Source organism: Giraffa tippelskirchi, chromosome 4 (assembly GCF_054371585.1).
Source record: "Giraffa tippelskirchi isolate mGirTip1 chromosome 4, T2T-mGirTip1v1.2.pri, whole genome shotgun sequence".
NCBI lineage: Eukaryota > Metazoa > Chordata > Mammalia > Artiodactyla > Giraffidae > Giraffa > Giraffa tippelskirchi.
In genome coordinates this window covers 86,002,727-86,024,335 of record NC_137278.1, presented here as the reverse complement: position 1 = coordinate 86,024,335, position 21,609 = coordinate 86,002,727, and the positions used below count along the sequence as shown (strand labels likewise).

The 21,609-nt window shown below is 39.8% G+C and overlaps 1 protein-coding gene across 14 annotated transcripts in view; it reads left to right on the top strand.

Annotated features, from left to right (window-relative positions):
- Positions 1-21,609, top strand: part of LTBP1 (latent transforming growth factor beta binding protein 1) — a 453,402-nt gene that overhangs the window by 127,342 nt on the left and 304,451 nt on the right. Inside the window, exons 2-4 of one of the 14 annotated variants that reach the window (XM_081590243.1) lie at positions 763-936; positions 9,158-9,330; positions 20,721-20,874. The exons of the other annotated variants lie outside the window; for them this stretch is intronic. The gene's annotated coding sequence lies outside the window, so the exon portion shown is untranslated. The remainder of the gene's footprint in view (positions 1-762; positions 937-9,157; positions 9,331-20,720; positions 20,875-21,609) is intronic. 14 annotated transcript variants of the gene reach the window in all.

Below are 21,609 nucleotides of genomic sequence, written 5' to 3'. Positions count from 1 at the left end.
TCAACTAAAAAGATGTATAATGTGAGAGTTGTGAGTTTTATTTGGGGCAAAATGAGGACTGCAGCCCGGGAGACAGCACCTCAGAGAGCTCTGAGAAACTGCTCCAGAGGTAGTTGGGGGAAGGTCAATATATATTTTGGTGAAGGAGGAGTTCAGTGCAATCACATGCTTACTTTACAAAAGGTTCTATGTTAGTCACGAGGAGTTGATGTCACCATGAAGGGATTTAGTGCTTTTCTAGATAGGAAGAGATGCAAGGACTGGGATCATGAAATCAGTTCCTGAAAATATCTAACCATCTAAAGACCTGTTCCACCAGTTTCTCTGGAGCACAGAATGCCTCACTTTGCACCCTGAATTCCCCTCAGAGGGTGCTGAAGGTCAGCAGCTGCAACAACACAGGGTTCAATCTTCCCAGAGGCAGATGGCAAATGCCCTTGTTGTTCAGTAGCTGGCAGATGCTCTTGACAAGTGCCAATTTGTAGTTGACAGAAGCTAAATGAATTGAAGTTTGTACTCTGCTTCGTGTGTGTGTGTGTGTGTGTGTGTGTGTGTGTGTGTGTGTGTGTAGGACTCGAGACTCCCACTGGCTGGGATGAGGGAGGTATGGTCTCTCCTGTGGGTGCTGGGTGCTCGCCTGCTAGAACTCGGTCCCTGGGGAGTGTAACCAGTTAATTCTGCCCAGTCCTCTTGGGTCTGTGAGCTCCTTTAGGTTGGTTGATGTGTTAATACTAGTCATGATAGAGACCCGATGTGTTCTAGGTCCTCCGTTTGACAAGGAAATGGAGCCATGGAGGGATCAGCAACTGCCTGAAGTTTTGAGCCAGTGAGGGGAGGAGCTGAGATTCCTACACAAGATGATCTGATGTCAACACCTGTGCCCTTTTCACCCCCTTTTCGTCTTTTCTCCACTTTCTTCTCCATCTTTGGCATATGGTAGTTAATGAATGTTAGTTGGAGGAATGCATGATGCCTGAGCCCTTTCAGGTGTAAGCGAAGTGTTGCTTTTACCTGAACACAATGCAGAATCGCAGAATAAAACAAGAGTGAAGCCCTGTGTTCTCAGGGCCTCCGCCCGTTTGTGTCTCTCAGGTCTGGACTTCCCAGTCTCCAGTGCAGCTTCGGAATCGCTTCTGGAGCCCTTCCAGGGAAAACTTTCCAAATGTTCCTTGATGCCTTTTGGACTTTGACTTTCGGTCTGATTCTTCATTCTGACACTCCCTGATGGTGGCTTCCCTGAAGGGAAGGCCTGCCCACCCCCAGATCCAGGTGTGGGGTCCCTCGAGCTGTGGGACTGTGAAAGAGAGGCTGGCCTTTTTGCCTCTCAAGTTTCTCCCCTGTATGTGAGGGACTTGTACGTAGTCTATTTCTATAGTTTTTTTCCCCCCATTTGGCCTCTTTAAGAATCTGTTAAAAACGCATAATTCTGTGGGACTCATCCATCTACTACTTATACCATGTGAAGGATCTCTTCTTTACTGGGTTGTCTCCATCTCTGACAGTGTACGGCATGCCACAGTAACACTGCATTCTTTTTAATTAGCAGATTTATTGTGAAGACAGTTTGTATTGAGACTAGTCAAATTCATAAGCCTTTCAACCTGGGCTCTGACACAGAAGATTGAGGGTTTTGGCGTAGGCTCCTATCAAAGAGGTGCTGACAGCTCCAGACTTTAAGACTTCTGGATTATTCCTTCTGACTTTTAACCCCATGTTCTCATCTATTATGTTATATACAAACAAAGGATGAATGTGTTTTTCTTGGAGGAGTAAATAGTGGAGTGATGTTTTGTGGATGGAGTTTTAGCCTTACGGGGAACATCAGTAATTTGTCTCCAGTTTACACACTTAATAGGTGAAGCATTGAAGAGCTCTTGGATCCCACAGAAAAACTTGAAATCTCTCTTGGTTCCTTTTGATCTCTGCACCTAGCTGCTACCCACCAAGGGTCCCCATTCCCACGACCCTCAACAACTTGAACCTCTTCACATCCCACCTCCTTTCTTGGCCTTGTTTTTTTGCCAGTAAATTCTGTTCTCTGTACAAATCCCACCCACCTTTCTGGGGCTGCTTCAGAGATCTGGGCTCCTTCCAATCACAGGGAAATTTTCAGTCACTGAGAATTTTACATATGTTCTTTCATGCATGTCTTAGATGGAAGGTAAGAAACCAAAGGCATCGGAGAGAGAGACCACCTCACGGGCATCTCCCAGCATGAGAGGCTGTGTGGTACCCACAGCGCTCACTCCAGCAGACTTTCTCTAAAGTGGAACATACCTTTCAACAGACGAGCATTTTATTCATAACATTCTAACCAGTCCCTCGTACATTTGAATCAAACCTTTGTTTCACTTGCATGTATTTTTGAAGGGAAATAAGTGAGCAAACTCAAATATTTGGTTTACAGCAGTTAAGATGGTTAAATGCAAACGTTCTTGGCTCACCCCTTTGCCCCCTTCCTTGCTCTTGTGCTCCCTCCCAGTCGGTCAGATAGCCTGTTGCCCTGGGACTCTGATGGGGTTTTATTTACTGCCTGGTGGAAACACTTGGAAGGTGGGGTAGGGGAAGCAGTTAGAACAATACAGGCATTTTGAAACAGTTTCTTGGATTTTTTTTTTTTTTTTTAATTTTTGGCAGCTGAGATAGGCCTGCTCAGAATATTTTTTTTAAAAAATGTTTTACCTTAGTGAGCTCTGTGTTTGCCAGTGTAAATGTTTCCAAATTGTTCTCTTGATTTCATTCTTAAGAACCTAGGCAACTGGTATAATGTATATACACACAAAGGATACATCTGTTTCTTTTTTTTTTTTTTTTGGTTTAAAAATGCAGTTATTCTTGTTGAGAAATGGTGACTGAAGTTAACTATCAGAAGTCAACTAACTGAATTCCTTGCAGAGTGTTTCTATGCAGTATAGTATTATCAGGTACAAGTAATGATAATGATGAACTCATGGGCTTGCCTTGGTGTTTATGAAATATTTCACAGAAACGAGAAAGTTATTAATTCTATCTTCAATGCTTCAACAAATTAGAACTCAGTATCTTCTGGGTCCAGTATGGGAACTGAATTACCTGAAAAGAAATTTTAACAGGACAAATGTTAGTCGCTCAGTCATATCCGACTCTTTGCAACCCCATGGACTGTAGCCCGTCAGGCTCCTCTGTCCATGGGATTCTCCAGTCAAGGATACCGGAGTGGGTAGCCATTTTCTTCTCTAGGGGATCTTCCCAACCCAGAGATCAAACCCGGGTCTCCTGCACTGCGGGCATATTTTCTACATCTGAGCCACCAGGGAAGCAACAAGGAACAACAAATGGTTTTTGTCGATAAAAGGTAGCAGGTTAGTAAAGTAAGTTCATGATAAGCAACTTTCAATGGAGCTCTTATAGTTGTTCATATTTGTGAACTGTTTGCAATATCTTTTGTTATTTTGTAAGACTTCTCTTTTGGAATAATTTTATTTTGCTGTCTTTAGTCTTTAAAAACACAAGAAGGTTAAATGCCCAATCTTTCAAAACAGTGAGGGGGGAAAATATAGGGCTTTTGTTTCTTTAATATTTTTGTCTATTTTGCAGCTTTTATATTTAATTTTTCCCCCTCTGCATATAGGAGAAATAGTGTGAAATACAGGAGCAAGAAGTTGGCTCCAATCTTATTTCTGCCATTGCTGACAGTTACTTAATTTTTTGGTCTTGAATAAGTTACTGAATTCCTCTGGCACTCAGTTTCCCCATCAGAGAGTAGATGTGGTTGGACTAAATGATGTCCAGATCTCTTAGTTGTCTGAACCCTGCTTTTCATCAGTGGAGGTGTAACTGGCCTCCCTGCAGAATGTAGATTACAAGACCATTATCCTATGAATTACAGAGTCAAAGTGAAAGTTGCTCAGTAGTGTCCAACTCTTTGTGACCCTATGGACTATACAGTCCATAGAATTCTTCAGGCCAGAATACTGGAGTGGGTGGCCTTTCCCTTCTCCAGGGGATCTTCCCAACCCAGGGATCTAACCCAGGTCTCCCACATTGCAGGCAGATTCTTTACCAGCTGAGCCACAAGGGAAGCCCGAATTACAGAGTAAGTCTGGGGAATTATATAGAGCCACTCTTCTAATTGATTTGCCATGCTCAGTATGTATCACCTAATGATGCTGTTTTATTTTTCAGTGAGTCAGATCTTACAAATTCCCTAGTTGCCAAAACCATGATGAACCTTGTGGCCTTGGCAGTTATGTGTCATGAGTCGCATAGCACATGATGATAAACCTCATGGTTTTCTGAGCTAACGTATGATGTAATGCTATCTTCCAAATGTGGGGTGGACCCTGTTTCTCTAAAGAGAACATATTTTCCCCACTTCATAGAATTTCATTACCAAATGTAAACATGTATAATAAGATGTGATCGCTTCCAAATTTATAGTATTTTTTGCTTAGTGTAACCAAATTTTGCTGTCTCGTCTTTAAGGACACAAGAATATTAAATGAAATGAAGGAAAAATACGTTTCTAAAATATTGCTGTGGGAGAGTTCTTATTGTGGCCATGCCAATAGCACCATGCTTTTATTGGATGAACCTTGATGCAGATAACAGTTATAAACTGTGGACCAAATATAAAATCCATTATTGGAAGACATCGAAGAGCAACTGATAGCTGATAGAAATTAAAGGGAAGTTTATTCTTGAGAGATGTGAATTGCATTGGGTAAAGTTAATGCTCATATGGTGTTTTGCCTGTTGGCATTCTCCAGTCTGTGCACAGTGGGATGGCTAGACATGGAGCAGAAAATGACAGTTACTGGCAGGAGGAATTAGGAGATAAATGGTATTTGTGGCTGCCAGAGTGACTGGAAAGTGAGGAGACACATCCAGCAAAGGAGAAAGTCACAGAAGAGGAAACCCCAACTTCTGTACTAAATTCTCTCTAAATTCTTGACTGATTCATGGAAAGACTAAAGTTCCCAGTGAAAAGAAACAGCTGGAAAGCTGAAAGAATCAAGTAGTTCCAGTCACCGTATACCATAGGCAGACAGAATTTAGAGTTTGATTCTAGCCACATAACTGTCTGATCATTATTCTTCAGAAAAAGATAGTCTCTGCAATATAATATTCATAATACTCTTCCCATAATACCAATCACATGAAGAGAAGGGAAATGACTCATAGTCAAGAGAAGAAACAGTTGCTAGAAAACAACCCCAAGATGACTAAGATACTGGAATTTAATGCACAAGAACTTTAAAAGCAGCTATTATAAATACTGTAGACTTAAAATATGGTCATAATGCAACCATAGATGGAGAATTTTAATAGAAAAATGGAAAACAGAAAACTCAAGAGGAAGTAAGATACCTGTGTGTTACTTGCTCAGGCATGACCAGCTCTTTGCTACCCCATGGACTGTAGCCCACCAGGCTCCTCTGTCCATGGAATTTCCCAGGCAAGTATACTGGAGTGAGTTGCCATTCCCTTCTCCAGGGGATCTTCACAACACAGAGATGGAACCCGGGTCTCCTGCATGGCAGGTACATTCTTTACCATCTGAGCCACCAAGGAAGCCTGGAAATAAGATAATTTCAATCAATTCTCTTCAAGTTTAGTCATTCTATCTTGAACAAAGAGAAATGATTCAAGAAAAATGGAAAAGTGTCTTGCTGTTATCCTAACAGACATTATCCTGATATCGGCTGTTGGGATAATATCAAATAGTACATATGTAACTGTAACCTCAGAAGATAAGAGAATGTGACAGGAAAGTGTTTGAAAAGATAATGGCTGACAGTTTCCCAGATTAGGTGAGAAAAAAAGATGACAGCTGCTCAGCAGACCTCAAGATGAATACAAAGAAAATCACACCTAGACACTTCCTAGAAAACAGCTGAAAATCAAAGAACGTTGAAAGCAGCCAGCGTGAGAAAATGAATTACATACAGTAGAACAGTGATACAAATGATGGATCACATCTCATCAGGAAAAAGGGAGGAGGTTGTAAGGTGGTGGGACATTTTTAAAGTGCTAAAGAAACAAGAATCGATTTAAAATTTTATGTCCAAAGAGAAATGCTTCAAAAACAAAGGTGAAATAAAAAATATTTTCAGAGAAATGAAAATGGAGACAATTTGTTGTTGATCTGTCCAACAGGAAATTCTGAAGGAAGTTCTTCAGGCTCAAGGGAAATGACACCAGATGGAACTGAGCATAATAGTGTGGGGTTTTATAACATAAGTAGATATAAAATTCTTACATTTTAATATATATTACGAGTGCTGTAGAAATCTTAAGGATAGGAGATCTGTGAAACCATCAGTGTTCATGCAAGAAAAACAAGAATTTTGTGGTGTTTTGTAGCTTTTCGTTTTTAAAAAATGTGTAGGTCATTTGTTAAATCATTGTCACAGGATTGTTTGGGAGGAAGAACTTAGATAATGTGAGAATTAGATTGTAAGAGAAAGGGAAGTAATGATGGTATTGGGTGTAGATCAACCACATATTGACAGGACCAGAAGTATTGATAGTTGCAGGGGCAAACAAAATTTTTACAAAATTATTTTCTGTATGTTCTGAGAGATCCTTCTCTTATAGTAACTCTGATAGGGTAGATGGGTTAGGGATGGAGGGAAGAAGTGGGCATGAAGGGGAAGAGGAAGCCACTGATAACCCACTCTTAGTAGAAACAATGGCCAGAATCTAGATGATCTAGAATTAGGTCACCTACAGAATCCATAGGTGACTAGGTGATAAAAACCTTTCCTGAAGGATTTTTGGTGTAAAAAAGTATCTTGCTCAAATGTAACCAACATAGGATCCAAACTTTTGGATTGCACAACTGGTATCAGCAAAAATGTCTTAGTATGTACCCTACATATGTAGCCCATGAACTATTGAGCTAATACATTATGATGTTATAAAACAGTTTAAACAGGAGATAAAAAGCAAGAAAAGTACAAAGAAACAAAAGTAGAAGAAGTTCTAATACTATTGGATCACAGTGTTATATTTTGTACCTTTTGAGATGGTATCTAGTTTGAAGACCTCTGCAATGAGAATACAGTACTGGGATGTACTTGGAATTACTTGTTTTGGCTTATCTGTCTATATTTCTATTTATAGAGTATATACAAAATTTTATACAACTGGAGTATCATATGTCTTTAAAAATTATATAAAGCTGTAAAATTCAATCTTGTTTTTCAGCTTTACTACTATTCCTCCCGACTTGAACCATACTACACCCCTTCATGGATAACCTAATAATCTAGTGAATAAGCTACAGTATGTTTCCTATATCCATATAGTCTTTATTGCTTCATAAATAAGGACATAGTATATGAATGTTTCTGCATCTTGATTTTATAACTTAAAATAGATTGTATAAAATCCTCCAACATAGGTAAAACTCATTTTTAATGGTTATATAATGTTCTGTGTTGTAAATGTGCTGACTTATTGAACTATTCTTCTGTTGGCCATTCTGCTTATTTCCAGTATGCTTACTTTTTTTTTTGCTGTTGTAAACAATGATTCAGTAAACGTGTTAAGTATATATATCCTTATGTATGGGGATTTATTTCTTTAAAGTATAAAGGATGCGATTATTAGGTCATTGGATATCTTGAATTTGTTTTTCTAGATTGACCTCCAACGTCTTAGAACTCATATTTCCACTAGTGATGCCAGAGAGTATTCTTCTCTCATTTTGTGTCTGCATCAGCCATAGTTCCATTTTTCCCCCTCACATTTTGGTGATTTGAAAAAGTCTTGGCAGAGTGGGTGCAAAATGCAGTTTTAAGTTTGCATTACTGGTGAGGCAGGGCATCTAATCAGTCTTCTGAATTTTCTCCTCAGGGAATTCCATGTTCATGTCCTTTGTCCATTTTCTTACTGGGTTTTGTTCCTGTTGAGTTACCATTTGCTGCGCCATTAATTTATAAGAGACCTTGGCATCTCATTCCCTTATTTCTCTGTGCATTGCAGGTATCTTTTCTGATCTATTATATAATTATTAACTTTATGATTTCTCTTTAGACACAAGCCAATTTCTGTTTTCTAAGATCAACATAATTTTTCCCAAAGTCAAATTTGAATTATCTGCTTAGAAATTCCAATGTAAAATATAGCAGCTGCCGTGAGAGCAAAGTTCTCCTAATGTATGCAGGAACTGAGGTGGCATTGCTTTCACCATGTTCTCTGGATCAGCCTACCGTGCAGGGGCTTAACTTGGGCACATACCCAACCAAGGCTTGTTATGAGCCCTTTGCCCTACTATGGGAATATCCAACAGGGCAAGATTTACTTGATTGCATTTTGCTGCCTCTCCTATAGTTCTGTCCTCCTTTTGCTTCAGACTTCTTGAAATAGGCTGTGTTTTTTCACTAGGTGATATTGGCTGTAGGAAAACATCATTTCCAGCAGTGTGGATCTTGCAGGTCCTGTAGGGCAGTGGATATTTTATTTCAGCTGGATCAGACTCCGAAAGAGGAATGGAACAGATGTTTGAGTTTGGTTAAATGCTTTCAATATTTATTACTTAGGTGACCTAGTTTAACAGCAATTGTAATAGAAAAAAAAAAAAAAGCAAGGCCATTTAGGAAAAACAGAGTTTATTGCATTCACCTTAAAAACAAAAAAACTTTCCCCTTTTTATTTTATTTAGCTTGAATGTGGGAATAAAGCCCTGAGAGATTCTCTTCCCCTGTTGAACAGATATTTATATTTATACTGAATTAAAAGTGGTTTCCCGTATGAAATATTTGTTGATATGACCAGAGAACAGTCTTACAGCCACAGTTCTTGATGTGCTTATAACTGAGTTTCAGAGCTGAGGAACTTTGAGGTCGTTTCAGAGCTTTACACCTTATAAATGAGGGAACAGACTTACAGGAATTTAATCCATGGCTCTCAGAGATTCAGTGGCACAGGCAGAAGGATAATTTGAATTTCCAAAATCCGATCCAGTGTTTTTCCTTTCTCCATCTTGAGTGCTGTGGATGCCATGTCCTGGAGGAATGAGCACTTGGATCTTTGTTCCATTATATCCATCTTTGACTCTCTAGATGCCTGTCTCAGAGCTCAGTATAAGGAAGGTTCTGGCTAGGAAGTGGAAAGATTGTGGAAGAGGAGCTTGTTTGACATGTTCCCACAATTGTTTTCATTCTTCCAGGTCTACAGGTAACGAGAGGGGAGTGTGTAGTGTTAACATCCCAACCCTAAAGCCATGAATGTCTCTTGTAGCTGCCACTGGGGTCCATGATGGAGAGCCAACTCAAAATTCATGTAGATACAAGAGCTCTAACAATGCTGTGGGAGAAGAATTTGGAGAATGAGCAAAGTTAGGTATGAAAGGCTTTCCAGACAAGTGGATATTTATTTCCAAGATCTGGCCCACCAGACTTTAATTCCTTGCAGTGTTGTTAAGACGTGGGTCACTGGAGAATGTAACATTATGGCAGCTGAGGCTGAAATCTCATCATGTGGTGTACGGAGCAGCTACCAAAGTAAAAAGCAGCTACCAAAGTGTAGTTACCAAAGTAAAGCAGGAGGGAAGAAAAAAAAACCTGAAGTGATAACGTGGGGGATTAGATGCATATACCTGATTATTACTCTGAATTACATCTTAAGCAGCAGGCTGAAAGGAGATGAAAACATTTGGAATTCACCGAGATGAACAAGACTTACATTTTTATCGTCCAGAAATACTGAAAGATGGGAAATAGGAAGCATAAGAAACTTGCCTTTTCCTTACCTCTTCCACTGTTTTTAAATTTTTAAATTTATTTTTTATTTTTGGATTTGTTTGTAAGAAATCTGGGGTCTTTTTTTACATAGTTAAAAAAAATTGTCGTAAATATAACTAAATTGGCCATTTTAACCTTTCTAAGTATACAAGTCATTGGCCTTAATTACATTCATGTTGTTGTGCAGCCAGCACCTCTGTTCTTCTGAAACTTTCATCACTGCAAACAGAAGCTCTCTACCTATTAAATTATACAGCTCCACCTCCCTCCCACTGTTTTTTGGTAACCTCTATTCTGCCTTTGTCTCTCTAAGTTTGCCTGTTCTATGAACCTCATTAAGTGGAATCATACAGAATTTGTCCTTTTGTATCTGACTTATTTCACTTCACATTATGTTTTCCAGGTTCTTCTAGGCTATAGCATGTATCAGAACTTCATACCTTTTTATGGTTGAGTAATATTTCATTGTGTGTATCTCACATTTTGTTTATTCATCTGTCAAAGGACATTCTTTGGTTGTTTCTACCTTTTGCCTGTTATGAATGATGCTGCAGTGAACATTGGTGTGTAAGTATATGTTTGAGTCTCTGTTTTCAGTTCATTTTGGGCATGTACCTGGGAGTGGAATTGCTGGACTCTCTGATTCTGGCTGTAGCTTTCTGAGGAACTGCCAAACTATATTCCATAGTGACTGTGGTGCTGGGTTCTTTCACTTTATTGGAAACTGGTGGAGGTCTCTCAGTTGTAGGTGTAACTGTACAGATAACTGACCTCAGGGGTGCTGAATAGGACTGTAAGTTCCAAGCTCAATATTTGCATATAAGTTCAGAGTTTTTTTTAATAGACATTTTTTTGAAATAAATACTGCTTTTAACTCTTCATTTGAGCAGTCTCTGAATATGAACTCTGATTTTACCAGAGGGGTGAAATCCAGTGTTTCGTTGTCCTTGCTGGTGTAGGGAGTGAAAGAATCTGACACCCTTGTGTATGCGTCAGGTATTGTGCTGGGTGTTTTCCTACATTTAAAAAGAATTCCATTTCATGTTGTCTTTCACTTTGTGAGGCAGGTGTCATTCCCCTTATATTGCAATGAGAAAATTGAGATAATTCTTCCCTTCCTCCCCTTGGCAGGTGGTAGAGTTAGACTTTGGTTCCTAGAATTTGAAGAAAAAGCTTTGCAGTTGACACTTCCTCAGTAGCGTAGAAGCCCTTAATTATTGTTTACATTTTGCATTTTTCTTGGATTATATTTAGTTAGATTTACTCTGGCCTCTCTCAGTTTAGATAAATAGGACATGGCTGCAATTGTTTTTAAATTTGTGTTCAGGGGTGCTCAGTCCCAAGTAACCAAATGTAGCAACTCATTTTTGACAAAACTAAGGACTTTGGTTATTAACAATATTTCCTTCCATGGTGACTTGCTAAATAAATCATCAAAACCTTGAACTGAATAAGAATAGTCATCTGATATCTGCCTTATTAATGTGTAGCTTTGATACTTAGAAGAAAAGTGGGGGTGAACATTGTTGAAACTTTTGTCTTTTTTTCTCTCTTGCCATTTGTTTCTTTTGTTTCTTTTTGTAAATACTAGGTAATATTGCTACCTAACACATAAGTAATGTTTTGAACTTTTAAACTTTTTTCTTCCAGTTTTATTGATTTTTTCCCCCCACTTTTTAAAGTACTTGTAAATAGATGATCTCATTTGAACAGGTTTAAAAAATTAGAGAAGATAATTTCATAGACTTGTATTTTGTAAACTCTTTGAGAATGGTTTGAACACATAGAAACAGAGAAAACGGAATCAAGAAACCTCAAAGTACCATTTTATCAGTTCAGAGCTGGTTGTGTTCTTCTGTACTCTGCCTACTTTTCATCTTCTCCCTGATTATTTAAAGTCAATATGTAAATATTTTTAGCATATATCTGTAAAAGATAAGGGCTCTTAACACATCCCCCCCAAGACCTTTATCCCACCAAAAGATAATTAATAAAAATTATCATTAAGAATCCAGGTAAATGTCCCTCAGTGTTTCATAAGTTTTTTATGGCTTATTAGTTTAGATTGGAATTAAAAAAATGTTCATTGTGATGACAGTCTATGTGTCTTACATATTTTGATCGGTGAGTCCCTCTTCCCTCTCTCTTTATTTCTTTGAAATCTCTTCATTGAACTGTGATTTTGCTGACTGTGATGCTGGGAAATTAACATGTATCCTGCCCCTTGAATTTGCTGTAAGTGATGTGTAGGTCTAGGGGCTTGATAACATTCAGGTTTGATTTTTGGTAGGATTACTTCCTAAGTGGCAACGTACTCTTCCATCAAGGAGCATGTTATCTCTTTTTGTGATGTCAGTGATCATTGATTATTGCCTTCATTTCCGTAGGGGCAGCAAATACGGTGTTTTAATTCTATCCTTTTTCTGCTAGAAAAACTTTGCAAACCAGCTTTCTTTTCCTCAGTTGTTTGCTTGAGGTTCAGTTTGTATAGTAAAAGTAGTGAGCTAAAAGTAAAAAAAAAAATTAGCAAGTAAAAGTATTGAGCTTCTTCAGAGGAACAAAGCCAATCGCATATGTGCATATATGAGGGTGTGTGTGTGCATGTGTGTATATACTATATATAATGAGGTTGTTTAAAGAAATTGGTTCATGTTGTTTTGGAGGCTGACAAGTCCAGATTTGAAGTGAGGGCTGACAGAGACCCAGGAGAACCAATGGTGCAGGTAAAGTTAGAATGTAGTCTGCTGCAGAATTCCTTCTGAGTTTGAAAGGCTGGTCTTTTTGTTCTGTTCAGACCTTCAGCTCATCATATGAGGTTCACCCACATGATGGAGGGCAATCTGCTTACTCAGAGTCCACCAAGATAAATGTTAGTTTCATCCAAAAATACCCTCCAAGTTGAAACATAAAATTAACCATCACATGAGGGTATAATGCTAGTTGTTGACCAGTTTTCAAATGAGTTGATTGACATCTTCCAGTGGTAATTTAGTTTTGTTTTTTTTTTTAGTTTAGTTTTGTTTTTTTAGTTTTGTTTTGTTTTTTTAGTTTAGTTTTTTTTTTAATGTATGGATACATTTAAACATATTTCAAATAATTCAACCCATTCCAGTTATTCTTTGGCTAATGGAGCCTTCTTCAGATTGCTTCATTAGATCTTTCGACCTTCCCTCTCCTTTCTAATATTGGTAATTTGTCTTCGTTCTCTTTTTGTTTATCAATCTAGCCAGAGATTTGTCAGTTTTACTGACAAATAGCTTTCTCAGATAGCTTTTGACTCCCCACCCCCAATTTCTTTGATTTCTGCTCTGATTTTTATTTCATTTCTTTTTATTTTGGGTTTTATTTTCATTTTTGCTGATTTCTTTATTTGGAAGTTAAGGTCATTGATTTGAGACCTCTCTTGTAGTGTAGATATTTAGTACAAATTTATTCCTTAGTATAGTGGTTTAGCAGCATCCCATAAATTTGGATAGGTTGTGTTTTTGTTTTCATTCAATTCAAAATAGTTTTTATTTCCTTTTTGATTTTGTCTTTGATCCATTGGTTATTTTGAAGTTTGGTTTGTGAAGGTCAGTTGGGTTAAGCTAGTTGGTAGAGCTGTTGAACTTTTCTGTATCCTTACTGACTTTCTGTGTACTTGTCCTGTCAATTGAAAGGTAGTGAATCCACAATTGTAACTAAAAGTTTTATCTGTTTCTCATGACCTTTTTAAGCTTTTGCTTTGCATATTTTGAAGCCTTGTTATCAGGTTCACAACTGTTTAGGATTCTTGTGTCCTGTTGATGAGTTGACCCTTATCCTTATGAAATGCTTTTTATCTTTGAAAATATTCTTTACTCTGAAATCTATTTTGCCTGTCACTAACATTGCCACTGCACCTTTTTTTTTTTCTGATTCATGTTAGTGTATTGCCTCTCTTTTTCATCCTTTTGTTTTTAACCCATTTGTGTCTTTATATTTAAAATGAAATTGTTGTAAGCAGTATGTCCAAGAACTGGGTCTTTTTATCCAGTCTGACAACCTCTGATGTTTCATTGAATGTAGACCATTTCTATTTTTTTAAGCACTTAATTGCAGTTCATTTCATTAAAAACATTTTTTAATTGGAGTATAGTTGATCTACCACTTCATTTTTTTAAAAGTTTCCCAAGTGTTATGATTATTAAATATCCTAAGAGGAGACCTTGCTCACTCTGCTTCTTGGAGTCTCTTCGTTAGAGCTCTTTTTATTATTGTCCCCTCTCCTCTAGGAACTTGGGATTCGAGGGTCGGAGAATTCCTTGAATGTTCTCATGTAGCAGTCAGGTCCCGAAGACTCTCCTAACCAGGGCTCTTCCAGGGCACGGAACAGGCCAGCGAGTGGCACGTGTGATCAGACAAACGGCTTCAGTGGAGAGAGTGAGGGCTGTGAGAGGGCGAGTAGCATGGAGAGGTGGTGCTCCAGCACTGAGGCTTTCTTCGTCATTATCCCAGGTGGTTCATGTCTGGCCCTCCATGTGTCTGACCTTCCTGGCCTAACCAAAGCCATACAGTCGATGGGACTCACCTTCCTCAGAAAGCACTTTAGTGACTGACCAGCTGTTATATGTCTTCATGGCACAACCTCATCCCAATGTGAGGCAGTTTATTAAAGGGTTTTCTCCAGCCACATTCTATACTGTTCCTTTGAGGTGTTCTAATAAAAACGGCTTTTTTCTTGGCCGTCCCAGTGATGTTCTAGCATTCCTGACACCCAAGCCATCCCAGCAACTTGAGTATAGGGCCGCCTTCCTGTCTTAATGGGGCTTTCGAAAGGCACAGGAGGAGGCTGTATATTTTTTGTACATTTCTTTACTGTCAGATCTGATGTCATTAGATCACTATGTGCCTGACTGCATCATTTCTGTGGACATCTTCATTGCCACCCCCAGAGGCTCTTTTCTCAGGTGTCCATTATGCCTGTTTTGTGATAATAGCTCATGGTTACAGCAGTGCTTCTCAGCTTCAGAACTGTTAATATTTTTAGCCAGATAATTCTTTCTTGTGAAGGACTGTCCTGTACACGGTTGGATATTTAGTAGTATCCCAGGCTTCTACCCATAAGATGTAAGCACCTTTCCTCCCAGTCCTGATAATTACAGATGCCTCCTCTTGGTTGAGAGGCAGAATCACCCCCAGTTAAGAATCACTGATAAAAGAAAATTGGTTCCACTTGGTTGCATTTACTATGTTTATTCATGACCCCCAAAGTTCCCTTAATTTCCCTGTCTTTTCCACCCCACCCCCAATATCTACCTTCTTTCATTTTATTTTTTCAATCTCTTTGCCTTTTTCATCTTACTTGAAATCTAAGACTTTCTCCTAGTCTATTCCCTGCATAGACGTTTTCAGTGTGATCTTCACTTTCCTCCTCTTCTCACCACTGTGTTTGCTTGTTTCATTTTCCTTTTGCAGTGTTTGTTCTGGCATGCTCCAGCCCTCACTTACTGTTACTGGAAGTCTGTGCAGTCTTTTAGTCTCATCGGCAGCCTTTTACCCCCTGTTTTTTTTTTTTCCGGTTTGGATAGATAATTTCTTGTGAATGAGGCTACGGATAACAAACACTTGTCTCCTCTTACCTGTGTGTGTGTGAGAGAGAGAAGCTACCTTGCGACCTCTTCCTAAAGGTTTATTTTTCTTTGTCCATCTCTACGCGCATATTGTCCTTGAATGTTGCAGGAAAGAGCCTTTCTCCATCAAATCATAGCTCACATTTCTCATTTGCTTTGGTGCATTCTGTTCTTTGAAGAGCATTCACCCATGCTTCTGAGCAGCTTGGAACACAACCAGGGCACATATGATAGCATGAATTTTGTGAAGAGAAACAGGCACTGAAAGACTGGAGATGACTTCTCTGTGGCAGCAGTTTCCTCTCCCGATTTTTTTTTTTTTCTTTCATCCTGATGATAAACCTGAGTGCCTTAATCGTAGGGGAAAGAGTTCACTTCCGTCAGAACCTGCCTTCTGTGGGAAACATTTTATGGCCTGTTGGAGGCTCCCTTCTGTGAGGTCCACAGCTCTTAAGTGGAAAGGGGCTTAGGTTTTGCCAGATCCTCCCACCTGCTCTACAGGTCAAATAATGGATTTAGTGGAAATATGGAAAAATTTAGTCCATTCTTAGGCCAAAAATTGCCACTATGAAGGCAGAAGTGTAAACAGTGTGTGACTAATCCTTTCTTTTAAGGAAAGAAGTTTTATGTAATTGTTTCCCTTCTGCTCACAAAGATACAGAGGTTTCCACAGATTCAGGTCTTCTGATGACCGGCTGTACCCCTAACTTCTGGCCTACTTTCCTCCTTTCCCGAGTGTCACTAGTATAACACCTACCAAGTAGGATCCAATGCAGTCTCACTCCTGTCACTACTGTTGATAAAATAACACTGCCGAGGGGGCTGGCGACCTACAACCCAACCCAGGGGCCTTCTACTAATTGATTATTTCCGTGCTTTTTTTGCAGCAGTTTTCAGTTGGTTCTCTTTACCTTCCACCTAGAAACTCTTTCGCTTGTCATTTCTGCATCTGTGCTACTCTTGTTTTTATTTCCTCCTGATTTTTTCCTTCCTATTTTCTCTTTATGTCCCCACCACTAAGTGTGACATCCTCCAAGATGGTAGTTTCATAGTTTTTGTTTCTGCCTTTGAATAGATTGGCCCCTCTTAGAACATCACTGTTCCTAAACCCAGAGGCTTTCTGTATCTTCTCCCCAGAGAGCCACCCCACATTTCTGTCTCCCAAATGAACAGAATTCTCTTCCTTGCACATGGGCCCTTTTTCCTGACCATCTTGACTCCGCAGACCTCTTTGCCTTTACGTTTTGTCTTGGACTTGAGCCAAAAATACCTGTCCAGTCAACTAGGCTGGAAACCTTCATCTTCACTTGGTTCCTTTTCCTTTTGTTTCTCTTCTCCACCATAATTTAATCCTCAAGTCTTATTACTCCTTCTGGTAGTGACCTCTGGCCAGCTGGAGATTTATTCCCTTTAGATGTTGTCTAAAAGCTTCTTGCTATAGGAGATGAAGATTCAGCTTACTCATTTCACCTCTTGCTCCCCACCCTTCCTCTCAAAAGAGTTGTTTACTTTTTAGAGTTTCACTGTCTCTTGCAGCCTCTCTTTCCTCTTCTGTCATCCTCATCAGTTAAGGCTGTGAATGTTCTCTCATGACCCTATATTTTATAAGATGAGGGCAGTGATTCTCCTAATCTTCCCTTCACTTCTGCTCTTCCTCTTCCAGAATCTGCCAACCTCCTCCAGCTAAACATGTGCATTTATATCGCCTAAGTTGGGTACATGAGTTGTTTTTTGCAGTATTGTCTGTGGGCGTTCCACTCAAGGCAAAGCGGAGTATAGGGTGCTTAGGTTGCTCCCTCTGTGTGTGTCCATTGCCAACACCTCTGTGCTTTTTGAAGGAGTGTGTTCCTATCATCAAGTGGGTATGGATTCTCCCTGTTTCCATTCCATCAATTGCATATATATAGGATCAAGTTTCTCCAACGTCTCAATCATGTTTTCCATTCTCATGACTCCCCCTCTCCCTCCTAGGATTATTCTCCTGAAGCTCCCTGTCCTCCTGGTTGCCTGGCAACCTTCCTTTTATGGAGAAACATAGGAAACTGGTCTTGAAGCTAGGGGATCTCCAAACACCAGAATGAGAGGGCCTTACTCTGGGGGAGTAAATTTTGTGGTTTATACCACACAGTTCCATTCTTTTAGAGAAGAGGAATCATTTTTTCCCTGATAGGGGTAGAAGCCTGACTTTGGCCATTTCTTTGCTAGAATTGGGGAGAACGGCTGCTTTCATATTTGGCCTTTTTAGTGAAGACACCAGCGTTCAGCCCTACTCCTCATTGTTGCCCTGTGCTTTACTTGGTTTGAGTATCCAGAACCTGCCCATTGGTCTCCTGGGAAGACAGCTTCCTCTGAGCCTATACTCACAGTGTGATTTTTAGACCAGCGTCTTTAAGTTGCCTTGTGACCTATTAGGAGTCAGAAAGTCATGACATCAGTGTAGTGGTTCAAGACTGGCATTTAAAAGAATTAGAGGATATTTGTGTCTTTTGCATCATAAGGATAGATACTGTTTTATAATACTTATCTGTATTAAAAAACATATGTATGAATGTGCACTGGATCTCCATGTAAACTGTTCTTCTTACTGTCAGTTGAGATAAAAGAAGTTAAAATACTTAGTCATGGCTTCCTTCCTGCTACAACAGCCAACATTTCTCAGTCTGCCTTGATCTCTTACAGGTTTGCTGAAATGTTTCCTGTGTGTTGAATGAACAACGTGAAACATTCTTAATATCTTTGGTCACTACCTTTGCCACACATTAGAGAGGATGCTGGAGCTGAGACCCCGAGCTCTCTAGCTCTGTCAAATGTGAATTTCTTTCTTGTGAGACTGAATTGATATCTTGGGGAGGCCAGTGTCTTGAGGGAGGAGGAACACTGAGGGCTTGGGACAGTAGATGTTTGTCAGAACAGTATTTCAATGTTTCAGTGATGAATGTGGCTGTCCTATTGATTAATAGCCAAATGTCAACTCTGGATTTCTTTTATTCCTTACCTATAACTTTTAGGGCTTTTTTGGAGGAAGGGAAAATATATGAGTGCCCCAAGTACATTTTGAACCAGAGGTCCTCTAGTTTTCATTTTAATATAATTTCTTTAAACATTTTTGCCTTTCTCTTGAATTTTGTATAATGCTATGAGAAATCTGACTTTCATTAGTGGTTGTTGAGTTTTTTTTTAATGTAAAGGGATGAGGGAAGAGAGGAGAAACTCCCAATTGAAAGATTTTTTTTTTCTTCCCAAAGCAATGGTCATACTTTGCCAACAAAAGTCCGTCTAGTCAAGGCTATGGTTTTTCCAGTAGTCAAGTATGGATGTGAGAGTTGGACTATAAAGAAAGCTGAACACCAAAGAATTGATGCTTTTGAACTGTGGTGTTAGAGAAGACTCTTGAGAGTCCCTTGGACTGTAAGGAGATCAAACCAGTTCATCACAAAGGAAGTCAGTCCTGAGTATTCATTGGAAGGACTGATGCTGAAGCTTCAGCTTCAATACTTTGGCCATCTGATGTGAAGAACTGACTCATTTGAAAATACCCTGATGCTAAGAAAGATCAAAAGAGGGAGGAGAAGGGGATGACAGAGGAAAAGATGGGTGGATGGCATCACCGACTTGATGAACATGAGTTTGCGTAAACTCTGGGAGTTAGTGATGGACAGGGAAGCCTGGCATGCTGCAGTCCATGGGGTCACAAAGAGTTGGACACGACTGAGCAACTGAACTAAATGTGTGTGTGTGTGTGTATGTATATATATACATATATATATATATTTGGAAGGCTGAGAGATGGTCCAAAGAGGCAATAACTGTGAAGGGTGAAATTAGAGGAAAAGATAGATGCCAATCATGAAGGAGAAAATGAGGAAGAGAGAGTAAAATGGTGATTTCACTTACTCTCTGTTAGTGGAATGACTGAGTGCACAGTGGCCTTGACTTGCCCTTATGTGGTTTTCACTTCTTGTGGCTTGGGTTCTTCATGAGGCTGTGAGATGAAATGGCCTGTCTGTTCATATGTCTGTGTGTCTTTGTGAGCACAAGTATTTATTTACATCCTCACATTGGAGGAAAGTGAAGGACATGGAAGGTGAAGGAGATGGAAGGCTCTACATAGTTTCATATTTGCAATGTGTTTGTTACTCACAGGATTGCTATACTGGTAATGGTATCTAATACCATTACCAGTATATTATCCATTTCCTTTGATTAGTGGTGGCTGAGATTTGTTATTCAAGTTCTAGACCTGGTGTAGCTGTCTTATTTGTTGGTTACCTTTCTGTTATGTTAGGGAAAAGCACCCTCTACACACATGTACTTTCAGCTCATTTATTGCTACCTCTCACGTCCATGATTCAGAGGGGACAGAAAGGGAGGACCTAACCTTAGAAGGCAGAGCCCATGGTCTCCTTGGCAGTGGTCAGAGCAGGGATTAGTTATTCCAGCTCTAAGGTCTCTTGAAATGCTGGGCTGTCCTCCTCTGAATGGGAGTCAGGCCTATACATCTTTCAGCAGGTCCCAGCAGTATAGTGATGAGGTTGACAGCATGGTTGGGGAGTGAGTTGCCCCTGAGATGAAAAAGAGGACTTTTGCTTTCGACAAGACCAACGGAGTTGCCTTGTGGTTCTTATCAGTCACCACCAGATGTGTCCAGCTGTTCTACTTTCTACTTCATCCCAGTCAAACATACTTAAAGTTCAAATCAACACTTACATCATCAAAACAAAAGTGTTTACAATGTTAAGCCTTAGGCTTTTAGTAACTTAAGTCATTTGTCTGGTGACAAAGGGAATATCCTTCCATGGCATTAAGTCTGGGAAAATCTAGGCACAAGATGTATTTTCCTAGGCTTTCCTGGGACTACAGTGTTGAAAGTAACAGACTTAGATCACTGACTGGCTAAGAGGGAAGCACCCTTAATCCCAGCCTCTTTTGTTCCTTTGTCTCATGGACGCCTTGTCTCACCGAATGGCTCATGCATCCCAACTGGAATGAATCCAAAAGGCTGGATTTATTCAAGACTCTGCTACTGCTTTTGATGAGACACTGTGTGGGTGTTTTTGGTGGCTTGATGATTTATCATTCATACTCACCAGTTGTGCCATTTCTTTGTCTTGTTCATATAATCCCTCATTAGGGCCAGTCTTTGGGCTTTTCCTGGCACTTTATTAGTTTGAGTATAACCCAGTCAACCATTTTCCCAACTTATGGTAGTTTGGAAATATTCAGTTCAAATGGCTTTAACATGTCGCAATTGATAAAATTCAAGACCACGCTAGAGAACAGGTTTCCTTCCAAAGTCTCGGTTTGCTGTTAAAATGCTCTGTCCCAGCAATTTTAATAGCAAGTTTGCATTTTCTGGAATTAATTGGTATATCTTTATATTTTCCATTGTTTGTCTTAGCGAATGATTTCAGTCCCTCATGGAATGATTAAATCTGGATGAAGGCTTATTTTAAAGTATACAGTACATGCAGCAGTAGAGAACTGTCATAGAAGACAAAAAGGTTCACCCAGGAGGGTGAAAACACAGTAATTGTGTTCAGAAGTCCCCAGAGGTATTTTCTTTTTATTGGAGTATAATTGCTTTGCAGTGTTGTTAGTTTCTGCTGTGCTCACTCTTAGTCACTTAGTCTCGTCTGACTCTTTGTTACCCATGGATTGTAGCCCATCAGGCTCCTCTGTCCATGGGATTTTCCAGACAAGAATACTGGAGTGGCTTGCCATTTCCTTCTCTAGGGGATCTTCCCAACTTGGAGATTGAACCTGTGTCTCCTGCATTGCGCAGAAGGCAATGGTAACCCACTCCAGTACTCTTGCCTGGAAAATCCCATGGACGGAGGAGCCTGGTGGGCTGCTGTCTATGGGGTCGCACACAGTCGGACACAACTGAAGCGACTTAGCAGCAGCAGCAGCAGCAGCTCCTGCATTGACAGGTGGATTCTTCACCACTGAGCCACCTGGGAAGCCAGTTTATGCTGTTCAATTAAGTGAATCAGGTGTGTGTGTGTGTGTGTGTGTGTGTGTGTGTGTGTGTGTGTGTGTGTGTGTGTGTGTGTGTGTGTGTGTGTGTGTGTGTGTGTGTGTGTGTGTGTGTGTGTGTGTGTGTGTGTGTGTGTGTGTGTGTGTGTGTGTGTGTGTGTGTGTGTGTGTGTGTGTGTATCTCCCCTTGGGGGTGGGAGGGAGATTCTCAGATTTTGACTCATGTCATTGATGAAATTATAAGATTTTCATATATTGTTATTGGAGAAGGAAATGGCAACCCACTCCAATATTCTTGCCTGGGAATTTCC